Below are 13610 nucleotides of genomic sequence, written 5' to 3'. Positions count from 1 at the left end.
CTCAGTACTCGCATTAATAATCTTAACCTACTGGCTATAAATTTGTGAAAATTCACCCATACAGATACCTTGTGCTCACAATGCAAATAGTCCTTTTCAACGACGTCAAGTTCATTTTGAAAGGGATTGAAACACTGGTAAGAAGACTTTCAGAAATGCAAGCTCAAGGTAAATCCAAAAAGCCAACCTGATCGACACTGCATATTAGTAGCTGGAAAACCATCCATACTCTGAAAGTGGACTTCTGCAGCAGTACTGTATGGGAGTACCTTATTCCAACGTATCTCAGATCAGACTGCTCTTCTACAGTCATCTGAAAAAAGTAACTGTTTAGACAACAGAGGCTAATCTGTTCCAGAAACTGAAAAATCCAAGATTAGGACAAATCAGTATCAGTGCATTGGTCATTGGTAACAGACATTGTATGCTTTATAGTTGATGACTGTGCACTAGTGGAGCAGAAGCAGCCACACTAGACATGTTGAAGTCCAATTGAAAATACTATGTGGTGTATAACTATAGTTCTCCAATTGACCGCAACATCCTGCCTAACTGTATATTTACACATTATTTTCTTATCCATTCTCAATGATCCTGCAGCCTTCCAACAGTAACTTTCCATCCTTCAAGATTTCAGCACAGTCCCTCAACAAGAGGTAAAACCACACATGTCTTTTTGGATCTGTACGTTTACCTTTTGGCATAGTTGTTGTTTGACCCTGATGAAGCTTGGAAAGCCAAAAATAGTTCAAACGAACACACCCCAAAAAAGATCCAATACAAAAGATCCCTGTCTTCAATCTTGTGTGAATATCAACAACTCCAAACCATACTGATACAAACTATGGCAGATGCAGAGACCTGATGGAAATTTCAATGTGTGACTGTTGTCATACAGAATATCTGTGCATCATGGAAATACTCTTGCCCTATTCACAAATACAAAGGAGGCATTGTAGCATTATACACCACTGCTCCTATCATAATTACCTGGTGCAACCCCATGCCAAATATAAAATTATAGGCATTGCTCTATATCTACTTCTGTCAGAAGAAAGAGAGATTGAATGATGAAGGATTTTATCCTATTGTATCAACTTCCTGGACTCCCAACAAGAAATTGAAGTGTACTAGCCAGGTAAATACTGGCTACGACAGCAGGTCAGAGGCTGCAATGAGTAACCTACCTTCTGACTCCCCAAAGTCTATCCACTATTTACAAGGCAGAAGTCAGGAATGTGATAGGATACTCCCCGCTTGCCTGAATGAATGCAACTCCAACAACACTCAAGAAGTTCAACACCATCCAGCCCACTTGAATGACTCCACCTCAACAAATCTCCCTCCATTATCAATTAAACTCAGTCGTAACTGTGTCTACACCTTGCACTGCAGTCATTCACTGAGACTCCATAGACAGTATCTTCCAAACCCACAACTATTACAATCTATCAGAATGAAGGCAGCAGATACTTGAGAACATCGTCATCTGCAGATTCTCTTCCTCATCACTCGCCATCCCGACTTGTGAAAATATATCAATGTTCATTCATTATCACTCGGTTAAAACATTGAACTCCCTCTTTAAATGTTTTGTGGGGGAAACTGCACCAAAATAACTGTAGCAGTTCAAGAAGGCAGCTCACCACCACTGACTCAAGGGTAATTAGGATAACAATAAATGCTGGCCCAGCCAATGAAGCCCACATCCCTTGAATGAATGAAAATAATTTCAGCGCACTGTATTATGAGACGTTTTGCAGAGGCTCTCACATCTATTCACCGCAAATTCTGTGGAAAGGCCAAAGAAACCTCCAAACGTGTCTCTTGTTTTCATGTCTCTTCTGACAGAGTTACACTGGAGAAGCAGTGGAATCCCTGTACAATTTTATTCTGACTATGTCTAACTTTCAGAATGCTAATACTGAATATTTGTCATGGTCAATTCAGTTCTTGGTTGCTGTAAGTTTCTGCCCATCATTTACATGCATTGAAGCATGGCTAGGTATTGAGGTGGCAATAGGTGACAGAATCTTGTAAATTGTGTGATATTAGTGACTAACTGGCATCAACAATGCACCAGAAGGTCTGAGTAAAAGGCACATTGCAGGCAATAGAAGCTTTATAACTAGCAGTCATTCCATTTCAACAAAGTAAGCCTATTGTTGAGCACGTGAAAAAATCTAACAACTGTTTCAGTCTGGTTAAAAACTATATATTTCTCTTTGAAAGTTTAATTAGCACTGTTCTGACAAGAGCCGTTTTTGGTATTCAAAATGGATTGTGCTAATTTTGGGCAAAATCTCCATTGAGCCTTATATTGAGTGCATCTGTCCAATCTGAAAAGGTTACTTTTTTTTCTGTCTTTTCCATGACGTTTGATTTGGTGGCAGTGCTAAGGTTAGTGACCATGAATGAAGAGTTTTCCCAGTTGCTAGGAGATAAGTCTATGATTCCAGACAGTGAATTGGGTAAGAGCTATCTCTAATTGACAGCTGCTTACCCTAAGGGTTTCATTCTAACCTTGAGACCAAAATATAATGACAGGGCAACTTTCCTTTCACCCTCGTCTGTAAGGCCAGGGCACAAGGATTACTCTTGTTCTGTTTTCCACTGTTTTCGCTGCTACGCTTAGTTTACCAAGACAATGCTGAAAGAGTGATTGCAGCCTGCTGTGTTTCTAGGGGCATAGTTCTGCATCACTGCGTGTCTGTCTGATCCTTACCATCTGTATAAACTTCTTGTCACAGTGAGGTGACCCCACTCGAGAGGTGTGAAAATCAATTATTTTCAGAACTGATTAGTTTATCGATTGCGTCTGTGTTTAACGGATGAGTCAAATATTATGAAAAATCATCAAAACATTGCATTTGTATCACATTCTTCCACCTTTCTGCGCCTCACTGTCATTCTGTAGATCACCTCATCAGCTACAGCCTCTATTATGCACAGTAAACCCAGCAGTGTTTGCACATTCATGGGCTCAACTACACATCTGAACTGTTTAAAAGCAGCCAAATAATGCAGACTTTTGGTTTTGGCAAGATGTAGTCTGAAAGGGGCTCTATCTAAAGGGAAATAGGGTTTTGGACAATCATGTACACCCCAAACACAGTGACAAAAAGGTATGCCACAAGTGAGGATTGTTTAACAATTCATTACCAAACACTTCTCAAACTGTAATGTGGCTGTGAATTACATTTATAAAGTTGAGTGGGATGCAGTTCTTTAGTCTCAGTGTGAATGCCAACAAAACACACATAGGCTATCAGAATGAACAGATTGTCCCAGTAAAAGGTTATGGTCAGTGGTTTACAGCCACTATTACTGGAACAATGCAGCCTTGATGTCAGTGCCAAGCAGCAGCCACATTACCTGACCTCACAGATTAGTTCACCCATACTCGGCAGCTTTCCAGGATAAAGATTAACATCCTAGAAACTGCGACAAGTTACTAAGGAGAAAAGTCATGAAGGCATCGAAAACCTGTTTTCTCTATACACTTTTGTTTATCACTTTTAAAAGTATTAGAGATGGAAAAGAAAACTGTTTGAAAGTGCTGAGCAATTTGAAGTAGGAGTTCATGTGACGAAGCCTCCAGGAATCTCTCTACGATTATCTTACAACTGCAGATATTGCTTTGGTCATTTCAGTTTACAGCTCGTTTTATAAAAATAGATTTTTTAAAAAAGCTGTTCATAATGCTTGCTGACACAAGCATTTTCCAGAGATCTGTTTTAACTAGAAAGTTGCTAAAAGAAAATTATGGAACAATTCAAAATTGACAACATATAAGGTGCAAAATATCAGATTAACTGGAATGCCTCATTATACTCACCATTATAGGAGAATGGAAATGATAAATGCCTTTCAAAAGATTCATATATTTGTTCTCCCCTTCATTCCTAAAGGTGCTGCATCATGCATCTCAAAAAAGAGGTTATTTCTTTACATGGGAGTGTGGATAATTTCAGCAAGTTACTATATCATTGAAGGCAGTACAATTCTGCTTATTTGTTTCTGAGCTGAAAATGAGTTGCTGGAAAAGCGCAGCAGGTCAGGCAGCATCCAAGGAACACGTGTTTCTGACCCAAACCTTGTGTATTCATGATTGTGCCCATTCACACACCAGGGCAGAAGCCCTTCCTTATTCTTACCCTCCTTTAACAGGGGTATATTGAGACCAGTTGTAGTACTCCTTCTTGCTATGTGACCAAGTCCCAAATCATGTGATACAATCCCCATTAGGACATCAATAGGACTGAAATAACTTTTCGTACTCAAATAAATAAATCACACGGGATTTGGATTTCTTCTGTGCAAGATGGTTAACCTAGTGGTGTTAAAGGAGCAATACACAATTTTAATTCAAATAATATTTTTCAGCAATATATGAATCTTAATTTTCCCAGTGATACAATCCTTAGTAGAACTGTATTACATCATATTAAACCTAATAATGTAGTCTTAATCAATGAAACACCAGTCATACAGTAAAAATAGTCAGAACGGGTTCAGGAGAGGAAAATTAGACATAGCTCCCAGTCTTCTCATTATCCATTGAGGATGGAATAACTCCACAGAGGTCAGCATCCCATCACCAAGTCACCCTTTACTTACACATGGAGAATCTTTGATACTGATTCAACTCCATCAGAGCCAACTCTGGGAGTGAACAGAATCTTTGACATTCCAGTCAGCCAGGGTTCCCTGATTGGACCAGATTAGCAGCCCCCAATCAGGGAACTCATATTCTTTGAAGTTCACCTGGCTGACCACATTACACTCACTGCAGAGGATATAGTTAAGCCAGAATTAGGATCAAGTTCAACAGTGATGGCCTTCATGTTGAAGCGGCCAATGGCATTCAGATTCTGAAACTACACATTGATTCTTCATGGTCTTCCACCCTCAATGGCATTTCATACCATTTCCTTGTCTGTTCTGCTGATGTTATGTTGAAGTTATGCTGTTTTATGGTGATTTTTGTTTGGTATTCAGTGACAAAATCAATGATCGTTCAAGTATTCTCTGGAAGCTGTCATCCAAAAAGCATATTTTACTTTATTCTTATTAAGGAGTCAAGAGTCACATGGAAAATTCTCCTCATTGCCATTTGAGGGTCTGTGACATAACTGGGAGAAATGTCCCATTGACCCATCAAGCAGCAATATCCAGATTGAAATACAACGTACTTGTCAATAGTTTTTCAGGTTGTTCAATAAGCTGTTTACAGCTGGTCTGAGGATGAAAGAGATCCACAGGATTCCAGATGTCATCTCAGTAAAACTGGCACAGCAAGGCATTCCTTACTCTTGATGACCAATTAATATGAAACCCAGAACTCAAGTAAAATAAGAGAGAGAAAAAAGTCCAGCTTAGTCATACTTACACAACATGAAGATCAACCAACATCCTGGATTCCTCCATCACTGTCCTCAGGTATAATCTGAAACATTGGCAGGTCAGACACACCAGAGATGGTAGCATAGTGTTTGGGAACAAATATTCTTAGAATATCTCAGTGTGCAGAAAGAAAGAAAAACATACATTTATTTATGATTTGGAGGAGCCAGTGGTGGACTGGCGTGGACAAAGTTAAATATCACACAACACCAGGTTATAGTCCAACAGGTTTATTCGGACAGTTGGACTATAACCTTTTATAGCATTTATTTAGCACTTTTCATCATAACAAGATATTTCAAAATGTTTTACCTTGCAGACTGAAATACTTTTTGAAATGTAAAATAGGGAACCTTGCACAGCGAATTTCTGCAAACAGCAATAACCAGATAATCTGTCCTTGTAATGTTAATTAATCAATAAATACTGGTCTGGCCACCGGGAACAACTCTCCTGCCCATTTCTTTTGAATAGTGTCATGAAATCTTTTATTGTAACATCAGCAGGCAGATGGGGACATTAATTTAATCTTTCATCTAAGATGCATAATAATCCCTCATTCCTTCTCCGGACTGTCTTAATATTTGTGATCTAGCCCTGGAGTGGAATTGAACCAGGAACCTGGTGACTTAGATGAAAGTCTGCAAGTTCAATCTTATGAAGTCTCACGGCACAAATGAGCAAAGAAATGTCATTTTTATTACCACCTATCTTGATTGTTCATCTACCTCAATGCCTTTTTCCTGTACTACCTCTATGTCCTTTGATGCCATTTTATCCAAAAATCTATTGATTTTTGCCTTGAGCATGATCAGTGATTGATCCTTCGCTGCCCTCTGAGTGAATTTCAGACTGGAACAGATCAAGAATATAGCTCACCAATATCCTCTTCTTGACAATTCGTGAGCTATAATGCCTTGCCAGTGATGTGTACATGTTGTGAATGAACAAAAGAAGCATATTGAACAAAGCTAGTTTGTCAAGATTTAAAAGACACTGTTGACCTCACAGTTTCAAACAACACTAACTATAACTTGTGATTCTACACTACAGCAACATGCCGTACAGACCAAATGATATTGTCTACTGAATCTCAATTTATATCTGATTTGTTTTTCACTAGGAGTTAGCAAGCTCCAGCAGGGCCAATAAACACACTATAAACTATTCTATGCCTGGCCTAAACCAACATACATCAACATCTATTTTAGTATAAGTCTGTTAGCTCAAAGACCATTATATCGATCTGCCTATAATAACACCAGTTAAAAATTGATTTAATTAATACCAGGAGTTGAGCACTAAATGGCGAAAGTAAAATACTTTCTACAATGTTATTAGTAACAGAACACACCCTAATTAATATACTGCCTTCAAAGATATTGGGTGAAACTGTTTACTGCCATCGGGTAAAATAGAGTCTGGAACAAAATAAGCCAGAGCTGCAAACTCCTCATAAATAAGATTGGAACAATTGTGTTGTAATACAGTATCAAGAACAAATATTGTGTTTCTTGCACAGAATCATCTGAAGTGGTAATAACTTGTAGAAGAAAAGCAAATGTGTGCTATGCTCCACATATGGATGTAGAAGTTTCTTGGACCATTCATTGTGGTAGAACAGAAATGCAAATAGGAATGATCTGGGTTAGCAAATCACTTTTCTTCATGAGTTAAAACCAACATCAAAGCGTTCTCGGTCTCTGCACCCTTTTCTTTTATTTCTGAGGAAGAAAATCAAGTTCATGAGTTAACTGAAAGCACATAAGCATGGATCTAGTTATCCATCCATGAAGTTATATCAAGTAAACTGGGCAGGAATTAGGTTGGCAATGTGACTAGTGGGACTCCCACAATTGGATGTGGGAGCCTAAGTTCTACTCTACATTCCTGCTCCAGAAAGCAATTGGAACTTGCATGAGCCATGTTCAGCGCTCATTAAAAGCCACTTTATCAGCTTAAAAGGGGGATTCTTTTTCTCTATTCATTCATGGGATGAGGGAATTGTTGGTTAGATGTTATTTATTTCCCATCCCTAATTGCACTGAGGGCAGTTAAGAGTCGACCACATTGCTGTGGGTCTGAGTCACATGTAGGCCAGACCAGGTATGATCGGCAGTTTCCTTCCCGAAACAGCATTAGTGAGCCAGATGGGTTCCTCCGACAATTGACAATGGATTCCTGGTCATCATTAGATTCTTAATGCCAAATTTTTATTGAATTCAAATTCCAGCATCTGCTGTGGTGGAATTCGAACCCAGGTCCATGGAATGTTTTCCGGATCTCTGGAGCAACAGTCCAGCGATAGTACCACTGGGTCATTGCCTCCCCATAAAAATAATCCCCAAGTTAGAAATTCCCAATAATCTAAATGCCAGTGTAAAACAATGACTCTTCATATTGTTTATCCAGTTTAGTCTTTTTATAAACAGAAACTTTGAAGTTTTTTTGATGAGTCTCTAATCAGTTCATTCATCCGTGATAACACTTTGCTTATTAATCGAGGGGATGAAGCAAAACTTCTTCATGTCTACTTCATAGCTCTTTACAGTTCTACTGTATCAGCTATTTGTGCTTGCTGGTTCAGTAAAGCTAAGAATGACCTGAGTTGCATGCAGCAATGGATACCACTATGCACAAATATCACACATACAGATTTCGAATCAAAGGAGACATGTCAGACTATGGGTTGAAGATATATCTATACCAAGTGTCCAGAATCAGTTGCACAGATGATCAGAATTTTCCAAAGATGTCTGTCCATCAGACTAATGTTCCAAAGCAAATGCAGTAAGAGAACAATGTATGCTTTTTCTTCCTGTAACAAATTGGTTCCAGTACAGGAAAGGTTCTGTCATGGCTGTCAAGGAGCATATGTTACTTTCCTTCAGTGAAGTTTAAACAGTGTAACCATGTCAGAAGTAACCTAAACACACTTTCTGTAATCAAAAGTATGGGAATGAGTTACATTTCTTTTGTGCTAAATAGCAAAAATATGTATTTATATAACACCTTCAATGTAATAAAAAAAAGCTCCAAGTTGCTTCAAGAGGGCTGCAAATAAAATAAAATAATTTGTTAAAAAAAAATCAAGTGTTAGGATTGGTGACTACCAGCTCTGTCAAACAGTTACATTATAGTTTATTCAGGAGTACCAGAACTTAGGGCTTTGATAATAGCTAAATGGGACTGAAACCCACAACTTTCCCATTCACAGATTCCTCTTCATGGGTAGTGAGAATTCAGAATTTGGTTGGTCCTCCACTGTTATCAAGAATTTCCCATGTGTAGGAAATGTCAATGTACTCTGATTGTCATGATATGCAGTGCAACTTTAGTCAGAAACAAATGTGACAATATAAAACATTTCGGCTCGGTAGAAAGGGGAAAGAATCATTTGCTCATAAACCATTCAAAATATTTTTTAAAATGAGTCATGGAGTCAGAGGTCTACAGCACAAAAACAGGCCCTTAAGCCCATTAATTCTACATTATATAGCATTCAGTCTATAGTTTCATATGCTTTTGCAATGTCAAATGCACATCTAAATACTTTTAGACAAACACATCGAGTTAGATCCCATCTTACCACCCCCTGAGAAAAGGAACCGGAAGTGACTTCACCACAGGAAATAACATCACTACAGGAAATGACATCACCAACTCAAAGAAACCCAAACATATAAATAGCAAGCAGGAATTTTCAGCATTGCTTTGCCTGAGACGCACTGAAGATGTTACCTAGAAGGGTAATGAAATGTCTGGAAGTGAACCTTCCAGCTCAGTGGACAAATCTACATCCAAAACTTCTTAAATACTATGAAGGGGGTCTGTCTCTACCACCCTTCCAAGCAGTGAGTTCCAGATTCCCATCACCTCCGGGTGAAATATTTTTCCTAACATCCCCTTTAAACCTCCCGCCCTTACCTTAAGTCTATGTCCCTTGGTTATTGATCGCTCCACCAATGAGAAATGTTTCTTCTTCTCTGCCCTTCTGTGTCCCTCATATTTTTATCCATCTTAAACAAGAACCCCCCACCCCCCCGCCAACTCAGTCTCCTCTACTCCAAGGAAAACAACTTCAGTCTACTCAATCTCTCTTCATAACTAAAATTCACCAACCCAAGCAACAATCTCGTAAACCTTCTCTGCAGCCTGTCCAGTGCAATCACATCCCTCCTATAATACTGATTCCAGAACTGAACACAATACTCGAGCTGTGGCCTAACTAACATTTAATATGTTTCCAGCATCACCTCCCTGCTCTTAATCTCTATGTCTTGCCTAATAAAGCAAATTCTCTTATGCCTTGTTAACCACTTTATCTACCTGCCCCAGTATCTTAAGGGAATAATGCGCATGCACACTGAAGTTTCTCTGATCCCTAGAACTTCCCTCTGAATATTAACAATCAACAGTCAAAATGAAAGCAGTTTAATTCATCTTTAATAGCAAAGTACTTTAACACAACCACATTAAGTGTACAGACATCAATATTGCAGAATAATTTTCAAACTAAAATGATGTTTCAGAGAGATCCTTCTATAGTCTGATGTAAAGATCTCTGTTGACAGGTTGGAGTCTGCACAGTGATGCTTTCAGTGGCAAGTCTATTACTCATTCACCTGTTAGTTGTTTTGCCCAATGTTAAATTTGTATCACAAGGTCATTTCTTTCTCCTATGTATTTTTGACTTCTCACTTTATTAGAGCTGACAAAAGTCTCTAGCTGCCATCTACAAGATAAATGGTCAACTAGAGCAATGACAGTGAGCATGCTTTTTTATTATCAGCTGCGAAACCCACCAACAGACAAGATGTTTATATGTTAATAAATGATTGTTTTAGGTTTGTTGTTTTTACTTTGTCATTCTTAATAGCCATGTGCTTTAGATCAGACCACCTGCCTGAAGATTCAAGTCAGGATATAATTTTAATTTATCTTATGCACTAAAGCAGAACAAGCATGTCTGCATACAAATGGTGTAGACCTTGACTTTAAAGGAGAATGTATAGCAGTTGGTAACAAATCAGCAACCAATTTCATGTTTAATTTTTATTTCTATTTGCTTTTATCACCTATGTTACAATGGAGCATTTAGTCAAGATCTACACCAATTAATTTCCCTGATGACCCAGTAGGTAAACAAACTGTGTGATCGTGTATTGAATGATACAGACTAGAATTGTCTGAGAGTGCCAGTTTTATGCTATTCTGCTCCACACTGGGGCCCTCAGCCACTGAAAGTGCATACCACAAAGTCATGATTGTGCTTCCCATTTTAGAGAGGCAATCATTGGGAGCACAGTTGAGATTTCTGAGGATTTGCTCAGCAAAAAGAAATGTTTATAAAATCAGCCCTTAGGTTTGTCTCACAGCCCATCCCCTACAGTCAGGTGGAGTGGCTCTCATCAATGTCTCTTAGAAGCTTAAATAATTTTCTGCTCCTTAGCACTGAAATCCCAGAGTTGTGATCAAATAATTCAATACAAAATGAAAACTGATCTTTGAACCTTTCTGTCCTTGTATTGCAGTGGCATTGTATTCACTTCCTAGGCAGTCCATAAATAAACATCAGAAGAACAAAATCAAAAAAGGGCTTACACTTATCCAGTACCTTTTACAACTTTAGGCTTAAACAGTGAAGTAGTTTTGAAGCATAATCACTGTTGTAATGTAGGAAAAGTTGCAACCAAACTGTGATCAGCAAGGTTCTCAAACAGTAATGTAATCATTATCAGGTTATCTGGTTTGGCGATGCTGTTTAGGGGATTATCATGTAGAATCATAGCGGTTTACAGTATGGAAACAGGCCCTTCGGTCCAGCCTGTCCATGCTGGCCAGTTTTCACTATTAAACTAGTCCCATTTGCCTGTGTTTGGTCCATATCCATCCATACCTATCCCATTTATGCACCTAGAGTCATAAAGTCATAGAGATGTACAGCGCGAAAACAGACCCCTTGGTCCAACTTGTCCATGCCGACCAGATATCCCAATTTAATCTAGCTCCACTTGCCAGCAGCCAGCCCATATCCCTCCAAACACTTCCTGTTCATATACTCACCCAGATGCCCTTTAAATGTTGCAATTGTACTAGCCTCCACCACTTCCTCTGGCAGCTCATTCCATACATGTACCACCCTCTGTGTGACAAAGTTGTGCCTTAGGTTTGTTTTATATCTTTCCCCTCTCATGCTAAACCTATGCCCACTAGTTCTGGACCACCCCAACCCCAGGGAAAAGACTTTGCCTATTTATCCTATCCCTGACCCTCATAATTTTGTAAGCTTCTATAAGGTCACCCCTCAATCTCTGACGCTCCAGGGAAAACAGCCGCAGCCTATTCAGCCTTTCCCTATAGCTCAAATCCTCCAACCCTGGGAACTTCCTTGTAAATCTTTTCTAAACCCTTTCAAGTTTCACAACATCTTTCCGATAGGAAGCAGACCAGAATTGCACAGAATATTTCAACAGTGGCCTAACCAATGTCCTGTCCAAATATTTCTCCAATGATCAAATTTTATAGAGTCATAGACGCTTACAGCATGGAAGCAGGGCCCATGATACTGGAGTGAATGTTCCTGTTATTCCTTAAGATAGTGCCACAGAATGTTTTATGTGTATTTGAGAGGACATACAGGGCTTCAGTTTAAATTTGCATCAATAAGGTGGATCTCTATTTAGGTAATTTCTAAATTGAACATGTTTAATACTTTTAAGCTAAATCATGTTGCTTTCTAATTATGTTTATTAAATGATTTGATTCACATTTTAATCAATATGTAAGTAAAAGTCTCATCTCTAAAGACATCATAATTCTATTATATTTAATAAGATGTTATGTTTATGATTCTATAGAATCATAAAATGTCACTTTATGGAAGATTACATTGCTATCCCTCCACAGTTTTGTACCTTGCTCAGCAATATTTATCTCATTTCCTCTTAAAATATGCAATGCTCTTTGTCTTAACCATTCCCTGTGCTAAAAGCCTTCCGTGCTCCTGTAGTAGTCTGTGCAAAGACATTCTTCCTAATATCTGTCTTCCCTTTCTTAGTGATGACCCTTTCAAATTGATGACCCCTTGTCACTGATTTCCAACCAGAGGAAATAGCCTCTGGTTATTAAAATGCATTAGATTAATAAATGGTGTACAGGAATAGCATAAATCAGACTCATTGCAAATTAGAGGCAAATTTTACACTGTGCCTGTTTTGATTTTCCTTTGACATCAATTACTTCCATTGTTAGTGTAAATCAAGTTGTTGCTTCTTTATATATTTCTTTTCCAGTCTGGTACCTGAACTTTATCATCATGATTGGGGTCCTGCTGATGGACCTCAAGCCTGGGATGTCCCAATCTCTGATATTTGCGGGATCCTCAACCACATTTTTCAATGCTCATGCAACTAATAGGTTGCTATCAAGTCTGCTGCCCCTTTAAAGTATGATTGTCACCATTTAGGAGCGCGGTGGCACAATGGTTAGCACAGCTACCTCACAGCGCTAGAGACCCTGGTTCAATTCCCGACTCAGGTGACCATTTAGGAGCTGTCAGCCAATTGGAGGGCTGGTAGCTTAACAGTGACACAGGGAGTGGTGGCCACTGCTGGAACTACACCTGGAAGAAAACAATGCCATGGAAGCATACCTTACAGCCAACTAGGTAAGTGAGGTCTGCATTGTCAGGATCTAATTGGCAGGCCTCTAGAGTAGATTGGCTATCTTTTATTGTTGTATATATTGTAGTCTGAAGCTATGAATAGGGGTGGTGAAACTCCAATTTCTTTCAATCTTATGGCTGATGTTCCCACTCTTGCATCTGCCATTTGTCAAATGTTTGAAGGATTTGCAGGTTAAGATGTTCACATTAGAAACACAATATCTTTGACTCATCAAGCCGTGGGATGGGACTTGAACCCAGAACCTCTGATTCAGAGGCTGTTGTATCGCAAGACTTCTTATGATTAAAAATAACAGGGATAAACATTTACTTCTTCTTCTCTTCAGAGATAATGTCTGGTAGCAGTTTCACATACAAAGGGGAGCGGAAATCTGTAATTTTACCTTCCAGTTCCTCCCTTATTGACACAGCATTGACAGATAGCACAACCGAGGGGGTGTAGGAAACACGTGACACCACTATTTTGGATTTACGGTTAATCTATAAAACAAATGGACTACTGCTAAAGCAGTCACAG

Source organism: Chiloscyllium plagiosum, unplaced genomic scaffold, assembly GCF_037043375.1.
Source record: "Chiloscyllium plagiosum isolate Xiang-an unplaced genomic scaffold, Cpla_swu_hap1 HiC_scaffold_3, whole genome shotgun sequence".
NCBI lineage: Eukaryota > Metazoa > Chordata > Chondrichthyes > Orectolobiformes > Hemiscylliidae > Chiloscyllium > Chiloscyllium plagiosum.
This window is presented reverse-complemented; position numbering follows the sequence as displayed.